Raw genomic sequence first — 23,648 nt, forward strand, 5'->3', positions numbered from 1 at the left:
GGGCGGGATGAGAGAAGGGGGATGGGAGTGGAGGTTAAGGGAGTGGTTGTTGGAGGAGTACGTCTGCTGGACTTGGGTGCAGGTGCATGGGTAGTGTGCTGATGTGAGGTGGATGGCTGTTGGGTTTCTGAGTGCCTGTGTTTGTGTCCTTTAGGAAGAGGGACAGACAGGGTGGGAGAGCACACAGGGGACTCATGCATGGATGTTGTAGAGGCGACTGCCAGTGAGGTGTGTGTGCTGTTAAGTGTGGTGATGGTGGTGGCGGCTGTTGAAGCAGTGCATGCAGGTGTGAGTGTGGATGTGACTGTGAGGGAGGGGGAGGAGGGGGAGACAGTGGAGGCAGAGGATGTGGCTGCGTGTGCAACTGTCTGGTGTTTACATGAGTGCTTGTGGACTGAAGCATGGTGCCTGTGTTTGACTGTGCCACTCTTGTGTGTTGTCTTGAGTGCACGCTCGTCTGTATGAGAGCATGGGATGGGTTGGAGTTGAGGTGACTGGGACTGGGAAGTGGTAGTTGGAGGGGCGTTGGTAGGAACAGGGACAATGGCTGCTATCAGAGAGGAGGCCAGAATCTGAATCGATCTCTGTTGGGCCACCAATCCACCGTGGATGCCCTCCAGGAATGCATTGCATTGCTGCATCTGGGAAGCCAGCCCCAGGATGGCATTCACAATGGTTGACTGCCCTACTAAGATGGATCTCAGGAGGTCAATAGCCTCCTCACTCAGGGTAACAGGGCGCACTGGGGCAGGGTGTCCGGTGCCTGGGGCGAAGGAGATGCCGATCCACCTGGGTGAGCGGGCACAGGCAACCCGCTGATTGGCCACTGAGAGGGCGGTGCTGGTGCAGGGGTGGCGGCTATACCTGTAGCTGGGGTGGTCACAGAATTGTTCGCCACCACCAGGGAGCTTCCATCGGAGGAGGTATCTGAGTCAGTGTTGTCACCTCCTATCTCCACCGTGGTGCTCCCTTTGCCCTCCGTCCCACTGGTTTCCTCGGCATCAGTAGATTCTGCCTCCTGGGTCCTGTGGGATGCAGCACCCTCTGTCACCGGTGCCCCTGCTCCTCTGCCAGATAATGCTAATGCACACATGGACAGGATGACAGACGAAAAAAGGGGGGGGGGAGAGAGAAGGGGAACACTGGGTCAATTACAGCACCAACTCCACAGTTGGCATACACAGCACCGTCACTCACAGGGATCAGGATTGAGCACTATGCATTGCGCTGACATTGATTTGGCTAGATGCCACAGCAAGATGAGGGTCAAAAACTGCCAACTGCACACCTCATGGGACCCACAAAGCCCTGACTGACTTGCGATGCACCCATTTCCCTTGAGCTAGATCATGCTGCAATGTCTGGCCTCAACTCACACGCACCAACTGGATCCCATGCCACCTACTACTTATTGTAGTAACGGCCACTGTACTCCCCCCTTGTGGCTGCTGTGATGCCCTCAAGCACCCATCAAGATGTGGGTAGGTCACTGCCAGTATGCGGGCCATCAGGGGGGTCAGGTTCCAACTGGCACCCCTTCTTCTTTGGGAGGCCATCCCCAGCTGGGCCTCTGTGGTCTTCCATGCCCAGCATTTCAGGTCCTCCCACCGTTTCCTGCAGTGGGTGCTCTACCTGCTGTAGACCCCAGGGTGTGTACGTCCTTGGCGATGGCACCCCCCAATCCCTTCTTTGATGGGCGCTGACCTGCAGAGGGAATGCAGACAGGAGGACATCATTACACATACAATCCAGCCTGTCACACATATGGCCCACCAATCCCATTTCCATCACCTTTGGCACACACATCGTCCAGCATGCACCATGTACACTACCACCAGACATTCCCCCCCAATTACACAATCGTACCCAGAGTGTACTCACCTGTTGGTCTGGAGGCCCATACAGAAGTCCATACTGGGGTAGTACCCCATCCACCAGTAGCTACAACTCCTCCGAAGTGAAGGCAGGGGACCTTTCCCCGGTCACACGGGCCATGGTAGGTTCCAAATACAGGTCAAAGCAGCAAACGCAGTGTAGGTGTTGTCCTGTGGAAAGTCAGGAAACAAGTTAGGATTTAGTTAGAAAATGGCAGTGACGTCTGCGGTGGTGTACACCGCTGGCGCCGATCCCCATTGGCCTCTGTACTCCATAGAGCCCCATATTAGCCAATGAGGAATTCCACGACAGTGCAAGACTGCCTTCAGCCACGACACCCAATGTCCATGGAGTTACCTCACTTATACCTGTCCCAAATTACAGGACAGGCGGTCGCCATTTCAAGGTGTTGGACAATGATCAGATAAACCATAACTGCGTCATTGCCTAAAATTGATAAATACATTGCCATTCCCACTGTTCCATCACATTGGTTATGTATGCACAACTATGGTTGTGGTTTCATTGATCAAATTGTGACAGCCTACTCACTCTTGTGTTCCTTAGATACCTACCGCTGCGGATGAATAGGAGGTGGAGACAAACCCCAGTGTACAGACCCCTTGTGGACTTGGCTACAGTGGAGGACAGGCACATAATACTCACCTATGGACTGGACAGGGCCACAATCACAGAGTTGTGTGCCCAATTTGAGCCTGACCTGATATCAGCCATCCGTCATCCCACTGGGATCCCCCCTCTTGTGCAAGTGCTATCAGTGCTCCATTTCCTGGAAACTGGTTCTTTCCAAGTGACAGTGGGCTTGGCAGCAAGAATGTCACAGCCAATGTTCTCAATCGTGCTCACAAGGGTTTTGTCTGCCCTGGTGAAACACATGTGCAGCTACTTTGTTATCCCCCAGGTGGAAGAGTTGGCCTCTGTGAAGGAAGGATTCTATGCAATGGGGCATATCCCCAATATTCTTGTGGTGATCGACTGTACACATATTGCATTTGTCCCCCCAGCCAGGTGTTCAGGAATCGGAAGAGTTTCCACTCACTGAATGTGCAAATGGTGTGCCAGTACATCTTCCACATCACTGCCAAGTATCCTGGGTCAGTGCATGACACCTTTGTCCTAAGGAATAGAAGCATCCCAATTGTGATGGCCCAGCTACAGAAACACAGGGTGTGGCTAATAGGTGAGCCAGAGTCCCCACCCACTCTATGTCAGTGTTTGCCTTCAGGTGCAATCCCCATAGCATTGTGTAAGGCTAATGTTTGTCCCTCAATACTTGCAGGTGAGTCTTGCTACCCAAACCTATTGTGGCTCCTGACCCCTGTGAGGAATGCCAGCACAGGGGCTGAGAACCCTTATAATGAGGCACATGGGCGAACCAGAAAAATAATCAAAAGGACCTTCGGCATCCTCAAGGCCAGGTTCAGGTGCCTCCATTTGACAGGTGGATCCCTGTGCTACTCACCCGAGAAAGTCTGCCAGAAAGTAGTGACATGCTACATGTAGCACAATGTGGCCCACAGACGACATGTGCCTTTTCTGCAGGAGGAGGAGACTGGAGATGCCCCTGTGGCAGCGGTGGACCCTGTGGACAGTGAGGATGAGGAGGCAGAGGATGTGGAAAACAGGACATCAGTTATATGTCAATACTTCCAATGACACACTGGTGAGACAGTGGAACTGATCATTTCTCTGACCATTGATTTCATCTGTGTGGCTGTACCATGATGGCATTCACTTCCTTTGCATCTCAACTTACTGTCACCTACGGCTTGCAATTTAACAGCTGTTGGTGATATGACAACAGTGTCCTGATGTGATTACTACAGACAGTTACAGTTACATTGTATGCTATCACAGTGTTCAGATAATTTGCACTAGATGTGACTGTTCCCCTAAATGCATATTTTCAACACATGAAATTCTATCAGTCACATTGTGTTCAAGGGTGTTTATTGTAGTGCTATAAAATTGAGGGATAAGTGCAATGGAAATGGGTGATGGTAGAGGAAAGTCCAGGGTATTATTCCAGTCTGTATGTAGCACAGGTCCAGTGTCCAAGGGGCCAAAGGAAGGGGAGCAAAGGCAATTCAAAGTGGACAAGATGACGGGGTGGGTCACAAGGGGGACAACCAGGAGAGTCTCATTTCCTGGTGGTGGTCTTGACAAGTGTCTCTGGCTTCTGTCTGGGTCGCAGGGAATGTTTATGGGGTAGTTCACTTTCTGCAGGTTGAGGGGTGCTGAGGGCCTGTGGGTCCTGTGGCAGGGCCTCCTGCCCATTAGCTGCAGCGGAAGTAGAGGGCTGGTCAATAGACTGGGTAGTGTTAGGGGCCCGCTGCTGTGCTGTTGATTCCCTCATGATGTTGGCCATGTCTTCCAGCACTCCTGCTATGGAGATCATGGTTGTGTTGAGGGCCTGCAAGTCCTCCCTGATCACCTGATGGTGTTCCTTCTGCAGCCGCTTGTTCTACTGCATGTTATCAAGAATCTGGCCCATCGTGTCCTGGGATTGTTGGTAGGCCCCCAGGACCTTGGTGAGTGCCTCCTGGAGAGTGGGTTTCCTGGGCCTGTCCTCCCCCGGCACACAGCGGTCCTCCCAGTGTCCCTGTTCACCTGTGCCCCTGTCCCCTGAATGGTGTGCCCACTGCCATTGACCCCAGGTCCCTGATTGTCTTGGGGGCGAGGTGTGGACTGGGGTCCCTGCACAGGTGGGCATACTGCTGATTGACGTGTCCTGGGGAGAGCGGTGTGGGGATGCTGGGTGGGTGCTGTGGTGTTGGATACTGATGGGGAGGCTCTTTGGTTGACTGGGTGTGGGCTGGGGTGACCAACTGTCCAGTGGTCCGTGATGGGCCAGGTTGTTGATCCAGATCTCGAAGTCCAGAGTTACTGTCATCACTGGGGGCATCTTCTGTTAGTGGACTGGATAGTCGCAGCACCTTCTCTCTACTGACATTGACTGGATACCTGCAGGGATGTAAGTGTTGTATTATGCTTCATGCCTGTGACATATTGTACATCCCTAGCTTCCGCTCTATCATTGTTGTTGCCCTGCCACCTTTGATTTTGTGTATGGTGATGTATGGTGGGATTGTTAGTTCTCCATGCTGTGCATGCTTTTGTGATGGGTGTCCATGCAGGTCTGGGAGGACTGATAATGCATTGGTATAGCATGCAGGGCTTGGCATTAGGGTTATTCAGATGTGTAGGTGCAGTGCGTGGGATGGAGTGGAGTGATGGGAGTGAGGGGGGGAGATGGCATGCAGGTGTGGGGGGTGATAAATAGTAAGGATTGACTCACCAGTGTCCAGACCTCAGGCTACTCCAGTGAGTCCCTCAGGATGCAGTAATGCCAGGACTTCCTCCTCCCATGCTCTGAGCTGTGGGGGAGGAGATGGGGGTGCACCGCCAGCCCTCTGTATGGCGAGCTAATGCCTTGCTGCCATGGAACGTACCTTCTCCCGTAGGTCATTCCAACTCTTCCTAATGCCGTCCCTTATTCTTGGATGCTGTCCTACAGCGTTCACCCTGTCCACGATTCTCCACCATAGCTCCATCTTCCCGGCAATGGATATCTGCTGTGCCTGTGCTCCAAACAGATGTGGCTCTACCCTGACAATTTCCTCCACCATGACCCTTAGCTCCTCATCAGTGAAACGGGGGTGCCTTAGTAGGGACATGGGCGTTGTGTGGTGTGCATTGGTGTGAGGGTGTTGAGTAATGTGATGGGGTGTGTGATGTGGAGCGTATGAGGGATGTATGGGTGTTGTGTGGTGTGTGTCTAGTTGGCTCAGTGGTCTTGGTTTCTGTCTGGTGCCTATTGTTTTGATTCGTAAGGGGTTGTGGGTAATGTGGGTGTGTGTTTTATAGTTCTGTGCTGCATGGGTGTGGTGTGTGTATGGGTGTCAGGTGTGTGTTTTTGGTATTGGCCAGTGTTGTGTGGTTTACTATTTGGGTGTCCATTCTGAGCGTGCCAGTGTGTGCCTCTAATGGTTTAGCGCCATTGAACGTCCGCCGTGTTGATTTGTGGTTCATGATGTAGTGGGTGTTGTTTTGTTGGCTTAACGGTATGGGTGTTGGTACCGACAGTTTTACACTGACCTTTTGGCTGGTGGATTTGTGTATGTGGCAGTATTCTGTCGGATTGGTGTGTGTGTCATAATATGTGGAATGGATATTCGCCACTGTGGTGGTATGTTGCCAGCCGTCACCGTGGCGGTAAGTGGGATTTACCACCAATGTCATGATGAGGGCCATAGTCTTATAGAGTACAAGGTCACTGAGTGGCATAAAGTAGAGTGGAATATAGTGGAGTAGTGAAGAGTAAGATGAGGTGCAGTGGCATACAAAGGGTTGTGTACAGTGTTGTATAGTGGACTATAGTATCATAGTGGAGTATGGTAGAGTGTTGTACAGTGGCATACTTTATAGTACAGTGTTGTACAGTGGAGTGAAGGGGGATAGACAGGAGTAAAGTGTCAGAGAGTGGTAAACAGTGTAGTAGAGTGTGATAGAGTGGAGTTGCATAGTACAGTAGTGTGTGAAACAGTGGAGCTGCTTAGATTGGATTGTTGTACAGTATAGTAAATTGAGGTAAAGTGTCACACAGAAGAGTACTGTAAAGTAGAGTGGTGTAACATAGTGTGGAGTAAAATACAATGGAGTGTATTGGTGTGTCATAGAGTAGAGTGGCTTGGAGTGGAGTGTACTGTTGTAGTGCTGGTCATAAAATTATAAATTGGAGTGGGTTCTTGTATAGTAGAATGGAGTACTGTGTCATATAGAAAAGTGGTGTATAGCTGAATAGAGTGATGTATGTTGGAATGTATGGGTGTAGAATGGAGTATAGAATTGGACAGTGAAGTGTACAGGGATACAGTGGAATAGAAAGTCATTGAGTTAGACGTTTATAGAATGGAATTATATAGAGTGAAGGAGTGTGTCATACAATGGAGTGGTGTACATTGTAGTGGTGTAGAGTGGATTGCTGTGAAGGTGAGTAGCATACAGTGGAATGCTGTACAGTGGAGTGTAGAAGAGAGAATGGAGTAGCGTAGAGTGGAGTGTGTACAGTGGAGTGGCATAGAGTGAAGTATGGTACAGTGGATTCCTGTACTGCGGGGTGGAATACATTAAAGTGGCATAGCATAGAGATGAGGAAACTGGTATAAAGTTAGAATGGCACCTCATAAAGAAGGGTGGAGTGCTGCATTATACAGCAGTGGAAACTGTCACGGAGTGGAGTAGAATGTTGTGGAATATAGTGCATTGGATTAGAGTTGAGTGCAAATTTGGACAGTGGAGTAGCGTACAGTAAAGTAGCGTTTAATGGAGTGGTATAGACTGGCGTGGCATATAGTGGCGTGGGGTAGAGTGAAATAGCATACAGTGGAGTGGTGTACATTGGAGTGGGGTCCAATGGAATGGTATAAGAAGAAGTGGCATAGAATAAAGTGCAATTCACTGGAGTGCTGTTGAGTGCAATGTCATATAGTGGAGTGACATACAGTGTAATGGAATAGAGTAGAATAGCATATACTGTGGTAGCGTATATTGGAGTGGCATACAGTGGAGTGGTGTACACTGATAAGGTGTCGAGTAGAGTTGTTTATGGTGTAATAGCTTAGAGTAGATAGGCGTAGAGTGGAACTGTGTACAGTATAATAGTGTAGAGTGGAGTGGCCTAGAGAAAAGTGTTTTACAGTGGAGTGACATAGAGTATAATAGTGTATAGTGGAGAAGGGTATAGTGGAGTGGTGTATAATGGAGTGGTGTAGCCTGATGGATTGTTTGGGCTGTACCACAGGGGTGGCTTATACATTTTAAAAAGGACAGTTTAGGCCTTGCTAAGAGATTATAGAAGTCAAAAGGGTGCAATTGCAGGTCTGATACATGTTTAAAGGGCTACTTAAGTTGGTGGCATGATCAGTGCTGTAGACTCACCAACTCAAGACGAATAAAAGTGAGGTCACCTGACTTTCAAGGAGGACCTTCAGACTCACAGAAACCCTTTGAGGGTCCTCCATATCAATAGACTTAAACCCCGGTTGAGAAGGCAGCTCATGGTGGCAGATAATGGAGAGGAAAAGGATATCAAGCCCCTCCCAGCATCCTGTCATGGAAGGTGCAAGATGGATGAATGAAGGAAGTAGTCCTCTCCCCCACTCTGGAAGAAGACCAAAAGATGGAATGCCACCAGTTGCTAGCACATTTCACCTCTTTGTTCCTGTTGACCCAGTGCTCATCGACTGGTGCACTAATGAGATAAGTAGAAGGAACAGTATGCCTGTTCAAAACAAAAAATCCACAGGGAATAAGACTAAGTGAGAGCCAGCATCAAGGATGAGGTGTCCAAGAGGCTGCACCTGGAGATGGTTGATATCTTCTGTAGTCACTGGTTCAGCCCAATGGGCCTAGTACCAAAGGCTGCTCCACCAGATAACACCCCAGAATGCAGATTCTATGTTGACTACTCAGGGGGCTAAACACAGTCACCAAGACTAATGCACAGCAAATATATCAGATTGATAATGTGTTTGATATGTTAGAGTGCTGCCAGGTTCCTCTGTGCATTTAATTTGACATCAGGCTACTGGATGATTGCCCTACCTACAAAGGACAAACCTGTATTCACTACTCCAGAGGGGCATTTCCAATTCTGGGTCATGCACTTTGGATTAAATGATTCATTTGCCATGTCACAGAGTTTTGACTGGGCCCTTGTTTGGAGGTTGTTAGAAATGGAGTCTCTAGTTGGCAGTGGTATGCACCCTGGCTAAGTAGGGACCACATTCCTAGTCAAGGTAAGTCGGATACACAACCTAAGTTAACCTGGGCTCACCCTCGGTTAGCTTAGCATAGAGATGACAGTTAAGTTAAGCAGGCAGGCTTAATTTAGAAGGTGATGTGCAAAGTGTTTGTGCAACACACATGCAGTAGTCACAGTGAAAACACTCCACACAGGTTTATAAAAATATTTAAAAATAAAGATTATTGATCTGCTAAAAAGAAGCCCAAAACTACAGAAACCCAATTTTATAGATCATGAGGTATTCAGGGCCATATTTATACTTTTTGACGCACAACTGCGCCAATGCAGTTGTGCGTCAAAAATGTTAACGCCGGCTAACGTCATTCCAAAGCGCCATGCGGGCACCTTATTTATGGAATGACGTTAGCCGGCGGAGCTGACTGGTGTGCGTCAAAAAAAATGACCCACACCAGGCAGCGCCGGCGTAGGGGAAAATGGAGCTTGGGCGTCAAAAAATGGGGCAAGTCGGTCTGAGGCAAAAAGTCTGCCTCAACCCGATTAGCGCCATTTTTTTTTTACTCCCACCCTCCATTGACATGACTCCTGTCTTAGCAAAGACAGGAGTCATGCCCCCTTGCCCAGTGGCCATGCCCAGGGGACTTCTGTCCCCTGGGCATGGTCATTGGGCATAGTGGCATGTAGGGGGGCACAAATCAGGCCCCCCTATGCCACAATAAAATGTAAAAGAAAATACTTACCTGAACTTACCTTAAATTCCCTGGGATGGGTCCCTCCATCCTTGGGCGTCCTCCTGGGGTGGGCAAGGGTGGCAGGGGGTGTCCCTGGGGGCATGGGAGGGCACCTCTGGGCTCGTTCCGAGCCCACAGGTCCCTTAACGCCTGCCCTGGCGTTAAGAAATGACGCAAAAGCGGCTGGACGTCATTTTTTTTGACCCGCCCACTCCCGTGCGCCATTTTTGCACGGGAGTTTAAATAAGGCGCACATGCCTTGGAGTCATTTTTTAGACGGGAACGCCTACCTTGCATATCATTAACGCAAGGTAGGTGTCCACGCTAAAAAATGACGCAAACTCCAAGATCTTTGGCGCTAGACGGTTCTAACGCCAAAGTATAAATATGGAATTAGCTTTGCGTCGGATTTGCGTACAGAGTATAAATATGCCCCTCACTTTTTAAAGTCATTAAGCCAGTGCTTTTAGTAAGTTACGTGGCTCAACGCGATGTGAGAAATCCTGGGATGTGATTGCACTTCTTTTAAGTAAAGTACAGTAGTCACTACGGTCACGCTCTCCCGGTAGAGCGAGCGGGGCTGCAGCTTCAAGAAGTCTCAGATGCTGCTCAGGTCGTGGAGAACAGTAAGTTAGCAGTGATTCCTTTCTGTTTAGGTACCTGTTGGGATACTGGTGGTGTCAGAGGAGGGCACTTTCAGTGCTCGGGGCTCCTCTCTGAATGAAGGTCACTCTGGGGAGGTCGTGTGGTGCTCTTTCCGGCGGTGAGGGAGAATCACCCAGGAAAGTTTTCTCCGCCACTAATGGGCCGCAGAATTACGGGCCCCAGCTGTGCAGACGTGGCGACAGTTCAAGGCAGTTAAATACACTCCTGGGAGGGAAAACAACCCAGGAGAGTCTTCTTCCGCTACAATGGTCCGAAGAGTTACAGTCACCCGTGTAAGCACCAGGCAGCCCACCACGCTCTAGACGAACAGTGGTTGCTCCGCAGGCCGATGCTCTGCAGGGTAAAACAAGATGAAGGCCATGGGGTCTTTAATGTACCTGGGACCTTGCACGAACAGGATGTAAGCCAACAAGCCCTTGGAGTCACCCTGAACATAGTGGTGGTTGTTGGTTCTTGGTCTGCAGGGAAGAGGTCAGTAGGCAGCAGGGCAGCTCAGCAAAGCAGGACAGCAGTTCCTTGAAACTGCCATGCACAGTGTTAGAAAACGGGGTCTTTGGTTGACAGTCAGGTTACCCCCTGTTCAAGCAAGGACCCTCATTCTAGTCAGGGTAAAAAAAATCACCCTCAGCTAACCCCTGCTTACCCCCTGGGTAGGTTGGCAGAGCAGTAGGCTTAACTTCAGAGTGCTAGGTGTAAAGTATTTGTACCAAGACACACAGTAACTTAATGAAAACACTACAAAATGACACAACACAGGTTTAGATAAATAGGACATATTTATCTAAACAAAACAAGACCAAAACAACAAAAATCCACAATACACAAGTCAAGTTATCAATCAAAAAAGCAAAAAGAGTCTTTATGTAGTTTAAAACACACACTAACACAATTAGCGTGAACATGTACCTTGGGTGCGTCCAAAATAACCCGCACGGGTGTGTGTGCATCAAAAAGGGCTTGCAATGCGTCAATTTCACTCACGAGTGAGACCTTGCGTTGTTTCTCCTTTCATCGGGTCGGGCGCGTCATTTCTTCTCTCCGCAGGAGAGTGATGAGTCGATCCGGTCAGCACTCTCGGGTCCGGGCAGGCCTTGTGTTGTTTTTACACGTCCAGTGGTGTTTGCGTCGGAAATCCAGCCGCACGTTCATCTGAAAACCACGCCGTGCGGGTTGTGATCTCCCAGCCTCCGTCAGCGATGCTGCGTGTCATTTCTCCAGCTCGTGCTTCGATTCTTCGGTCGCGTTTCCGGTGAGCAGCGATTTTTCAGCCACAATTCAGAGTTGCGCCGATCTTTTCCCTGCACGGCGCTCTGTGCGTGGATTTCCTCCTCTTAGGCTGCCAGCTTCTCCTTTCGGGGTCCCAGGAACTGGATGGGCACCACAGGGCAGAGTAGGAGTCTCTCCAGAGAATCCAGGTGCTGGCAGAGAAAAGTCTTTGCTGTCCCTGAAACTTCAAACAACAGGAGGCAAGCTCTAAATCAAGCCCTTGGAGATATTCACAATATGGAAGGCACACAAAATCCAGTCTTTGCCCTCTTACTCTGGCAGAAGCAGCAACTGCAGGATAGCTCCACAAAGCACAGTCACAGGCAGGGCAGCTCTTCTTCCTCAGCTCTTCAACTCTTCTCCAGGCAGAGGTTCCTCTTTGTTTCCAGAAGTGTTCTCAGGTCTGTGGTTTTGGGTGCCCTTCTTATACCCAATTTCTACTTTGAAGTAGGCCTACTTCCAAATAAAGTCTCTTTTGAATGTGAAATTCTGCCTGGCCCAGGCCAGGCCCCAGACACTCACCAGAGGGTTGGAGACTGCATTGTGTGAGGGCAGACACAGCCCTTTCAGGTGTGAGTGACCACTCCTCCCTCCTAGCACAGATGGCTCATCAGGATATCCAGACTACACCCCAGCTCCCTTAGTGTCACTGTCTAGTGTGAGGTGCAACCAGCCCAACTGTAAAACTGACCTAGACAGGGAATCCACAAACAGGCAGAGTCACAGAAATGGTATAAGCAAGAAAATGCTCACTTTCTAAAAGTGGCATTTTCAAACACACAAAGTTAAAATCAACTTTTCTAAAAGATGTATTTTTAAATTGTGAGCTCAGAGACCCCAAACTCCACATGTCCATCCGCTCCCAAAGGGAATCAACACTTTAATCACATTTAAGGGTAGCCCCCATATTAACCTATGAGAGGGACAGGCCTTGCAACAGTGAAACAACAAATTTAGCAGTATTTCACTGTTAGGACATATAAAACACATAACTATGGTGGTCATTACAACCCTGGCGGACAGTGTTAAAGATGCAGTAATACCGCAAACAGTCAGACGGACAAAAAAAGGGAATTATGACCCTGGCGGAAACCGCCAACAAAGACAGCCACTTTAACACACCGCCTGCCACGGTGGTAAAGACAAGCAGCGCGGCGGTCACCGCCAACAGACAGGCGGGAGACAATGTACCGCCCACAGTATCACAACAGGCCAATCCGCCACCTTTACCGGGGCGGATTCACCGTGGATAAAAACACGGCGGAAACAGCTTTTGCAAAGGGAAAACGCTCACCTTCTACACATCCCGCGAGGAACGACGACTCCATGGAGCCGGAACTCCAAATACTCCCTGCCCTTGTCTTTCTGCTCCTTCACGACCAACAGCGACGTAGGCGCAGAAGATGCCGGTGAGTACTGCACCTACGACACGGGGAGGCAAAAGTTAGGGGGACACCCACCAAACACCCCCACCCTCGCATAGTACAACATACACATCAATGCAGTCACAAAAAGAACAGTAACAACCCACAATCCCCCCGGAAGAATGCTAAGACAAATATATGTATTCCAAAATCACTCATATTTACATAAATAACTCTATAAGTATTGCAGATATGTACACAACAATGTCCGTGCACAAACACTCCAAAAATGCATGGGCGAGGCCCACAATAGATACCTGACCAAAATCCGAGAGAACACTGCCGGGGCATAAGATAGAAACACTACAGGCACCTCACGGGGAAGGGAAGGGGGGGCACCTCAGCCAGATGAATGCAAAGCCAGATCCACGACGGGGCTCCATGCCCATTGATGTATCCTGGGGAGTGCAAAACCACAGTCTCTCAAGTCTCTACAGTGGGTGGGTTGCCCACTGTGCCATCCTGGGGAGTGCAAAGCCACAGTCTCTCAAGTCTCTACAGTGGGTGGGTTGCCCACTGTTACATCCTGGGGAGTGCAAAGCCACAGTCTCTCAAGTCAATGCAGGTCCATACTGGTACTGGGGGGTGATTGGTGCCCAGACTGGATGAGTCTCCACGTGAAAGGTAGTGTCCTGTCACTGTCCCAGCTGCACATGTGATAAGGATGCCTGATGGGGTGGGCCATTCATTCCTACCCAGTGCATTGCCCTGTTCAGCGGTGCTTTGCCATGGCGGTCTTTGCCCTGTTCAGCGGCGCTTTGCCATGGCGGTCTCTGGACTGTTCAGCTGTGCTTTGCCATGGCGGTTCTGGACTGTTCAGCGGTGCTTTGCCATGGTGGTCTTTGCCCTGTTCAGCGGTGCTTTGCCATGGCGGTCTCTGGACTGTTCAGCGGTGCTTTGCCATGGCGGTTCTGGACTGTTCAGCGGTGCTTTGCCATGGCGGTCTTTGCCCTGTTCAGCGGTGCTTTGCCATGGCGGTCTCTGGACTGTTCAGCGGTGCTTTGACATGGCGGTTCTGATATGGACATTGGTGTGTGGCATGACGATCTCCATACTGGACATTGGTGTGTGGCATGACGATCTCCATACTGGACATTGGTGTGTGGCATGACGAACTCCACACTGGACATTGGTGTGTGGCATGACGAACTCCATACTGGACATACTGGACATTGGTGTGTGGCATGACGAACTCCACACTGGACATTGGTGTGTGGCATGACGAACTCCACACTGGACATTGGTGTGTGCAAATGACGATCTCCACACTGGACATTGGTGTGTGGCATGACGTTCCATCATTGCCCAGCGGGGCTGTGGCATCCTGGCCCCGCCTGGGCTGTGTCTTGTGCGGTGGTCTCAGTACCAGTGACGATACTTGGGCCCTCCTGGGCTGTGTCTTGTGCGGTGGTCTCAGGACCAGTGACGATACTTGGGCCCTCCTGGGCTGTGTCTTGTGCGGTGGTCTCAGTACCAGTGACAATACTTGGGCCCTCCTGGGCTGTGTCTTGTGCGGTGGTCTCAGGACCAGTGACGATACTTGGGCCCTCCTGGGCACTGACTCTGGCGGTGGGCTCTGGACCTGTTACGATACTTGGGCCCTCCTGGGCACTGACTCTGGCGGTGGGCTCTGGACCAGTGACGACGGTGCTGGCGGTTGTGTCTGGACCGCCGGAAATGATGGCGCACTTCTCCGCCGTGACACTCACAACAGGCTGGGCAGACTTCCTCGGGACCTTCCCCACCTTTTTTGGAGTTACAGTTGACTCACCAATCGCCTTCGATCCCATTTCACTTGTTGTCCCACCAGGAGTCTTGTCACAGTCCCGTCGTCCACTCTCCAATTTCGGAGCCTTTACAGGGGGTGGGCTGCCAGTGCCTTAGCTCCGGGTCCTACTGCCTGCCCTGGTGGACGGTGCACTCCAAAAACCTGGAACACGCACCACTGGTACTGGTGGCTTTTTGGCTGAGGCGCTACAACGGGACTGATGAATTGGAGGGGGGGGTGGGGTTAAAAATGTCAATTTGACAGAGGGACAGTTTCTGACGAACACTGGGATGGGTAGCTGGAGGGGGTCTGGGAGTGGAGGAAGAGTAGGTGGTTGTAGGAGGTGTCACTTTAGCTGTTTTGGGTGCAGGTGCAGGTACTGGAGGCTGTCGTGAGGTGGATGGATGTTGGGTGAGTGATTGCCGGCGTTTGGGTACTTTGGGAGGAGGCGTCACAGACACACTGGGAGAGGACACAGGGGACGTGTAAATGGCAGTGGAGGTGGTGAGTGCAGTTGAGCGGCGTGTGGTGCTGGGTGTCCTGGTGCGAGTCCTAGTGCCTGTAGATGTGGTGCATGCAGGTGTGTGAGTAGACGAGACTGGGAGGGAGGAGGGAGAAGAGGAGGAGGGGGACACAGTGGAGACAGTGGATGTTGCTGTGTCTGTATGGGTGTGATGCTTGTGTGAGTGCCTGTGGCATGTGTGGTGCCTATGTTTGCCTGAGCTACTTTTGGGTGTTGACTTGTGTGCACGCTGGTCTGTAGGTGTGCTTGGGATGGGCTGGGGTATAGGGGATTGGGTCTGGGTGGAGGAAGTTGGAGGGGGGAGGCTGGACACAGGGACAATTGCTTCCATCAGTGCTGATGCCAGAGATTGCAGGGTTCGCTGAAGGACAGCCTGACCAGAATGAATGCCCTCCAGGAATGCATTACCGTGTTGCAACGCCCTTTCTACACCCTGGATGGCATTCACAATGGTAGACTGCCCAACAGTGAGTGACCTGAGGAGGTCAATGGCCTCCTCACTGAGGGCAGCAGGGGTGACTGGGGCAGGGCCTGAGGTGCCTGGGGAGAAGGTGATGCCCACCCTCCTGGGTGAGCGGGCACGGGGCGAACGCTAAGGGGCTGCTGGGAGGGCGGTGCTGGTAGGGGGGTGGCGGCTGTACCTGTAGAAGTGGGGCGCACAGATGGTGCCGCCACCACAGGGGTGCTCACATCGGTTGGTGATCCCGTGGCCGACGTGAAGCTCCCCTCGCCCTCCGTCCCACTGGTGTATTCAGAGTCTGTGGTGTGGCCGTCCATGGCCATGTGGGATGCAGCTCCCTCGTGCTCCGGTGCCACTGTACCTCCGCCTGTTGATGCTGATGTACAAAAGGACAGGGAGAGCAGGAAAAGGGAGGGAGACAGAACAAAGAGAGTTTTAGTGCATGGCATACCACTACCATTGGCGAACAAGACAGACGCAGCAGCCCCATGCACAACGCCGCGCTCCTGCCCTCTGCATATGCAATTTCTGGGATATGGCCTACTTGGCATTGGTGGAAATCTGCGCACATGGATGCCACAGGGGCAACTATACCTCAACTTGATAATTTACTGAGGTGCGGTAGAGTGCCACATGGCCTACATTACGGAGGGGCCTTGCCTACCTAACTCGCCCTGGCCTAGGGACACCCAAAGCCCACCTCCCCCACCCAGACACCTCCACTGCACGCAAAGTCCACAGAATGAGAGTGTAATTACCCCCTTGTGTCTGCTGTGATGTCCTTAAGCGCCCATCCAACTCCGGGTAGGCCACCGCCAGGATCCGGACCATGAGTGGGGTCATGGTACGACGGGCACCCCTCCCACGTTGGGAGGCCATCCCCAGCTGAGCCTCCGCCGTCTTCTTGCTGCAGCGGCGAATGTCCTCCCATCTCTTACGGCAGTGAGTGCCCCGTCTCTGGTGGGCCTCCAAGGGTCCGGACCTCCTTGGCGATGGCACGCCAAATGTCCCTCTTCTGGTGGGCGCTGACCTACATGACATGCACAAGGAAAGAGGAACAGTCATTACCAACTGCACCATCAATGTGAGTGGCCCCCTCCCTACTCTGACCATGTGGCCCATTTATTCCCATGCTTTACTGTAGTATGACTTCTGCCCCCTTCCCTCTTCCACCCAGCCCTGTCCACCCAGGCCTAGCCCCTACAATGTGCTCCCTGTGTTCTAACCTGTTGGTCTGGAGGACCGTAGAGTAGCATGTACTTGGGGAGGACCCCATCCACAAGTTTCTCCAACTCTTGTGCAGTGAAGGCAGGGGCCCTTTCCCCAGACACAGCAGCCATCGTCGCTTCCAGACCGAGGTCACAGCAGCACTAGCAGTGTAGGTCCTCTCCTGTCGAAGGTCAGGTATGTAGTGATTGAACAGATAGAAAATGGTGGTGACGTCCGCGGCGGTGACGTCCGCGGCGGGGCGCATCATCATCGCCGGCGCACCTGTTCATTGGCTCCTGGGACCCATAGGGCCAAATGTTAACCAATGCAGCAATGCGCCGCGGTCTACGACCGCGTACTGCGACGGTGTGCAATGCCAGCGCTGTTACCCCACAATCACATTGTCCCGGTTTAGAGGTCAGGCAGCCGCCATTTCAGGGGCCCACATGGATTCATTTTCAACTGCGTCACACATACTGAGGCCTACACTCAACACACATACAGGAAGGGTTTTGTGTCTGCTGCAGTCATGTGTGTAACTGTGGGTACATACCTGGAGGAATAGTGACTGGTTCTTCGCTGTTGTCCTTCTTAGGCACCGTCAGCTGGGACATATGAGAAGATGGCGGAATCCTCCGGTGTACTGACCGCTGGTGGACCTGTTGACAATGGAAGAGAGACATTTAATCGTGACCTACCGGTTTGACCGTGCTACAATCCAGGAACTATGTACTCAGTTGGAGCCAGACCTGATGTCACCAATCCGCCATCCGACTGGAATCCCCCCTGACGTGCAGGTGCTGTCAGTGCTCCATTTCCTTGCAAGTGGGTCATTTCAAACAACAGTGGCCATGGCATCAGGGATGTCTCAGCCTATGTTTTCCAGAGTGTTGTCCAGAGTGTTGTCTGCCCTGCTGAAACACGTAAGGAGATACATCATATTCCCTCAGGTGGAGGATTTGCCTACAGTGAAAGGTGACTTCTATGCCCTTGGACATATCCCCAACGTCATAGGTGCCATGATGGGACCCATGTAGCTCTGGTCCCCCCCGCAGGAGTGAACAGGTGTACAGGAACAGGAAGAGTTATCATTCAATGAATGTCCAGATGGTCTGTTTGGCAGACCAGTAGATCTCGCTAGTAAATGCTATGTTCCCTGGCTCAGTGCATGACGCCTACATCCTGCGGAATAGCTGCATCCCTGATATGATGGGTGAACTCCAAAGGCTATTGGGGGACTCTGGTTACCCCAACCTTTCCTGGCTATTGACCCCAGTGAGGAATCCCAGGACCAGGGCAGAGGAACGCTACAATGAGGCCCATGGGCGGACTAGGAGGGTTATCGAACGCACCTTCGGCCTCCTTAAGGCCAGGTTCCGGTGCCTCCATATGACAGGTGGGTTCCTATTCTACTCACCGAAGAAGGTGTGCGACATCATCATCGCCTGCTCCATAACTTTGCATTGCGACGCCAGGTGCCTTTTCGCAGGAGGATGATCCAGATGACAGTGTTGTGGCAGCTGTGGAGCCTGTGGACAGTGATGAGGATGAAGCTGAGGAAGACGAAAACGACAACAGGGAGTCAGTCATACAGCAATATTTCCAGTGAGACATAGGTGAGAACATTTTCATTTTTACACTTACATTAACTTTCACACATCTACCTCTATCCTGTACCGACATTTCACTCACTATTTGTTAACTGAGTTGTCCCCTTCCATTTCAGTTTCACAAATGTGGTAACCTACGTGTCAACTGTTTGCATCCTTGAAGGGCTTGTGATGTGTGACATAGGTATGTTAGCCTTCCAATGGGTAACCCATTATGAAACTGTAATTGATAATACAGATTTACAAATCATAGACTGACTCCATTTGTTTTTAGTGTTTCAAGGGTGTTTATTTAAGTTCTCATAAAATGATGGGGGGTTGTAAACTGGTGATGGGTGATGGTGGAGGAATGTCCATGGCAGAGTCCAGTCTATTAGTCTCACAGGTACATTGCACATCTGGGCATTGGAAGTGGAGCTAGGTCAGTTCCGATTTGGACAGGGTAACAAAGTGGGACAGTGGGGGGGACAATCAGGATGGTCTTATTTCTTGGCAGGGGTCTTGCCATCTTGCTCTGTCCTGTTCCTGGATCTCAGGGCCCGCTTGCGTGGTGGTTGTCCATCTGCAGGGGATGGGGTGCTGGTGTGTTGGTCCTGTGGCGGGGCGTCCTGTCCACTAGCGCCAGCGGAGGTGGTGGGCATTTCATCGTCGTGGCTAGTGTCAGGGGCCCCTTGGAGTGCCACGGTGTCCCTCAAGGTCTTTTGAATGTCCGTCAGCACCCCTACGATGGTGCCCAGGGCGGAGCCGATGGTCCTGAGCTCCTCCCTGAACCCCAAATATTGTTCCTCCTGCAGACGCAGGGTCTCCTGCAACTTGTCCAGGACCGTGGCCCTCGTCTCCTGGGAGTGGTGGTATGCTCCCATGATGGAGGAGAGGGCCTCGTTGAGAGTTGGTTCCCTTGGCCTGTCCTCCCTCTGTCGCACAGCATCCCTCCCAGTTCCCCTGTGTTCCTGTGCCTCCGTCCCCTGGACCGTGTGCCCACTACCACTGCCCCCAGGTCCCTGTTGTTGTTGGGGTGGTGGGTTCGCCTGGGTGCCCTGTAGTGGTGGACACACCGCTGATTGACCTGTCCTGGGTAGGGAGGTTTGGGCCCGCTGGGTGGGTGCTGTGCTGGTGTTACCAGAGGGTGTAAGCTCGGTGTTGGGCTGTGGCTGGGCAAGGGGAACGACTGTCCTGAGGCCCACGATGGTCCGGCCTGGTCATCAAGATCCAGTGGGGCAGAGCTGCTGTCGTCACTGTGGGCCTCTTCTGGGGGTGGAGTGGTGTTGTCTGGACCCTCTGGTGTGGTGACGTTCCTTCTGGTTCCTGCGGGGGTATAAGTACATGATTATTGCATGTGTGTGTTTCATGGAGTGGAATGGTTGGGTGTTCGTGAACCCCAGTGCAGGCATTCCTGTGTGGGGGCTTGTGTGCTGATGGTTGGGGGGTGTTGTGAGTCTGTGCAGTGGGCATGCTTTGGTGATGGGTGTCCATGCTTAGTTATGTCATGCAGGTCTTGGGGTTGGGATGGGTGGTTGGTGTCATGGGTAGATAGGTGATGATTTGGGGTGATAGGGGAGGGTGTGATGGTGGGGGTGTGTGATATCATGCAGGTAGGGTGTGGGACTTACCAGTGTCCGTTCCTCCAACGACTCCTCCGAGGCCCTCAGGATGCAAGATGGACAAGACTTGCTCCTCCCATGTTGTTAGTTGTGGGGAAGGAGGCGGGGGTCCGCCGCTAGTCCGCTGTACCGCGATGTGGTGCCTGGATACCGTGGAACGCACCTTCCCCCGTAGGTCATTCCACCTCTTCCTGATGTCCTCCCTATTTCTTGGGTGCTGTCCCACAGCGTTGACCCTGTCCACTATTCTTTGCCATAGCTTCATCTTCCTGGCTATGGATGTGTGCTGTACCTGTGAGCCAAATAGCTGTGGCTCTACCCGGATGATTTCCTCCACCATGACCCTGAGCTCCTCCTCGGAGAAGCGGGGGTGTCTTTGGCGTGACATGGGGTGTTGTAGGTGATGTGTGGGGTGGTATATGTGTTGATGAGTGTGGTGAGTGTAGTGGTATGTGGTGTTTTGTGCTTGGATGTTGCATAGATGATGGTGTTGTGTGCCTCTGTGTGATGGGGTTGTCTGTTCTGTGCTGTCTCTCTGGCCTTCTCTCTGAATTTTTGGTAGTAGGGATTTGTGGGTGATGTGGGTGTGTGTTTTATATTGTGTTGGGTGTGTGGGAGTGGTGTGTGTATGTGTATCAGGTGTGTGTATTTTTAATTGTCCAATGTGGCGGTGTTTTGGAGATGTGTGTGTATTTTGAGCGCGGCGGTGTGTACCGCCAATGGAATACGGCGGTTGAAAGACCGCAGCGTGGATTCGTGGGTCGTAATGGCATGGGCGTGTTTCTTTTGGCGTGGAGGTGGAGGATGTGTTTCCAACAGTTTCTCGCTGACCTTTGGTGTGGCGGTATTGTGTGGGTGTCTGAATTTCGGCGGATTCTGTGATGTGTGTCATAATAGCTGTGGCGATCTACCGCGGCCGCGGCGGTGTATTGGCGGTCATCTGCACGGCGGTAAGCACCTTATACCGCCAATGTTGTAATGACCCCCTACATGTCCTACCTTAACTATTCACTGCATCCTTCCCTTGGGCCTACCGAGGGCCTACCTTAGGGGTGTCTGACATGTAAGAAAAGGAAAGGGTTAGGCCTGGCAAGTGGGTACACTTGCCAAGTTGAATTTACTGTTAAAACTGCACACACAGACACTGCAATGGCAGGTCTGAGACATGATTACAGAGCTGCTTTTGTGGGTGGCACTACCAGTGCTGCAGGCCCACTAGTAGCATTTGATTTACAGGCCCTCGCACCTCTAGTGGCCTTTACTAGGGACTTACTAGTGACTCAAGTATGCCAATCATGGATAAACCAATTACATACACATTTTGTAAAGGAGCACTTTCACTTTAGCACTGGTTAGCAGTGGTAAAGTGCCCAGAGTAACAAAAACAGCAAAATCAGAGTCCAGCACACATCAACAACCTGGAGAACTGAGGCAAAAGGTTAAGGGAGACCACGCCAAGGATGAAAAGTCTAACACACAGCAAAGTGGCAATTTTCCAGCAGAGCAGCCTTTAGTCAAGCAGAGATTTTGCCAGGTCCAATGTACTAGCGTTAGGGATCAGTCACCCAGTACTTATACCAAAAAGTGCCTTTGATGTGGGGGGTGACTTCAAAAGGTTTCTCTGAAGTGTACAGGTCTCCCTTTCACTCCAGTCCCGGCTTCAGACTGTCAGTGGGAGATAATCAGCCCCTTTGTGTGGGGTCAGGCCACCACCCTTTGAAGTGTGTGAGCTCTTCCCAACTTCTTCCCCAGGAAGACCCATAATTTTGCATATGAATGCAGATGCAGTTGAAATCCTGTGTTGTGGGTGTCTGAAGGGAGTGCACAAGTGTAGCTGTCACCCAGGCCAGACGAGTATTGTAGATAGGCTATAGGACCAAAGGGCAGTGAGGGAAGAGAAATGCCCACTTTCTAAAAGTGGCATTACTGAAATAGTAATAATAAATCTGACTTAACCAGTAAAGATGATTTATCATTACCATGCCAATGATACTAAACATGATAAGGCTACTCCTCTCTGATCAAGGATTGCAGCTTATTTTTTTTTTTATCAAACCAAGCAAGTGCCAGATAGGGCAGGGCTCTATGGTGTAGCTAACCACCAAGTTGGCAGAGGACAAATGCAGCTTCTCCAACCCAAAATCCAGACCATCATGGACTGGGAGAACCAAGACCTCCCAAGATCTAGACCCAACTCAAGGCCTTCTTGGTTCTCAGCAGCTAATACTGTAGGTGTGGGAGCATTGTTGAACCTCTGGCAGAACTCACTTAAAAAAAAAAAAAAAAAAAAAGGCTTGTCCAAATGTGTTTGAGACTCTGAAGAAGGCACTGTGCACCACACATGTCCTTAAGGCACCCGCATTCAATAAGGAACTTGTGGTGCAGATAGATGCTTCAGGGCACAGCATAGGGAGCATTGGCCTCACAGCTCAATGATTATGCCCTTTTCCAACCTGTAGCATTCACCATAAGAAAGCTACTATCCAGCAAGCAAATGAATGGTGCCCTTGAAAGCCAAACATTTGAAGGGGTCTGGTCTCTAAAGAAACTGAGGCCCTATTGTAGTGTCAGATATCAGATCTGCAGGTGAAGAAAATCCAAATAAGCCTTTGATGAACTTTGAGGTATTTGTTCTGGATAATTCTTATCCAAAGAAACCCCATCCACATCTGAGGATCCGGCCTCCTCTCTCCAACCTAGCGGTCCTCACAATTTTAGAACCCCCCACACACTGGCTTAACACAATAGTACCAGAGAGAAAGGGATGATTGGAATGTACCACATGACCATATATACAAATAGAAAAACATTGAAATTAGAATATGCACTGTTTCAATAAACTGTATTACACTACTAATAAACAATATTACACTACTAATAAACAATACTACACTACCCTCTAAAAAAACCACAAAAAGCAATGAAGAAATGCAAAAAAAATGTATGTTCACTTAAGTTTCACATCTCTGTTCGTATTCCAAATGCGACCATCATCAACTTTGACAGCCCCTTTAAACACTTTAATCACCTTAAATATATTACTGAAATGTGACTTTCCATTTTTTTTTGTGGTAATTGTATTTTTACAGAATCTACCACTTCCACTTCTACTCTCTTTCCTTATTCTTGAACATGTTTTTCTTTCTCCAAAGCAATACTTTTCTGTTCTTCAAAATCATCCATCCCTTTAACATACACCTTAACCCATGGTGGATTCACTTTTGTGTACGGAACTTGTTTTCTAAGCAACACAAAAGGGGATTGACCAGTACTAGAGTGAGGAGTGTATTTATTAATGGCCCAATAAACAGCTTTTGCCTCTTTTTCAATTGTGGAATATCTTGATTCTGCTCACCTCAGTGCCCTAGAAGCAAAAGCTATAGTGATTTCCTTTCTATTGTCTATCTGCCTGAGAACACAACCCAAATCGTTATCAGACGCCTCTGTTATAATACAGCAGGGTATCCCTGGCTGAAAACTGCTAAGGGATTGGGCAGAGGATAAAGCATGTTTCAAATCATAAACCTCTTCCTGAAATTCCTCTGACCAATCAAATTCTACTCCTTTTCTGAGCAACCCCCTGATGAAACAAGATCTTCTGGCAAAATTAGGTACATCTATCGGTCTCAGAAAGAAATCGCAAAACTGTGACAAAGGCTCCAAAACTGAACCAATACCTGATACTATAGGGTGCCCTGGCAGCGGCCTCGTAGGTTTATGGACTTTGG

This window comes from Pleurodeles waltl, chromosome 2_2, assembly GCF_031143425.1.
Source record: "Pleurodeles waltl isolate 20211129_DDA chromosome 2_2, aPleWal1.hap1.20221129, whole genome shotgun sequence".
Taxonomy (NCBI): Eukaryota; Metazoa; Chordata; class Amphibia; order Caudata; family Salamandridae; genus Pleurodeles; species Pleurodeles waltl.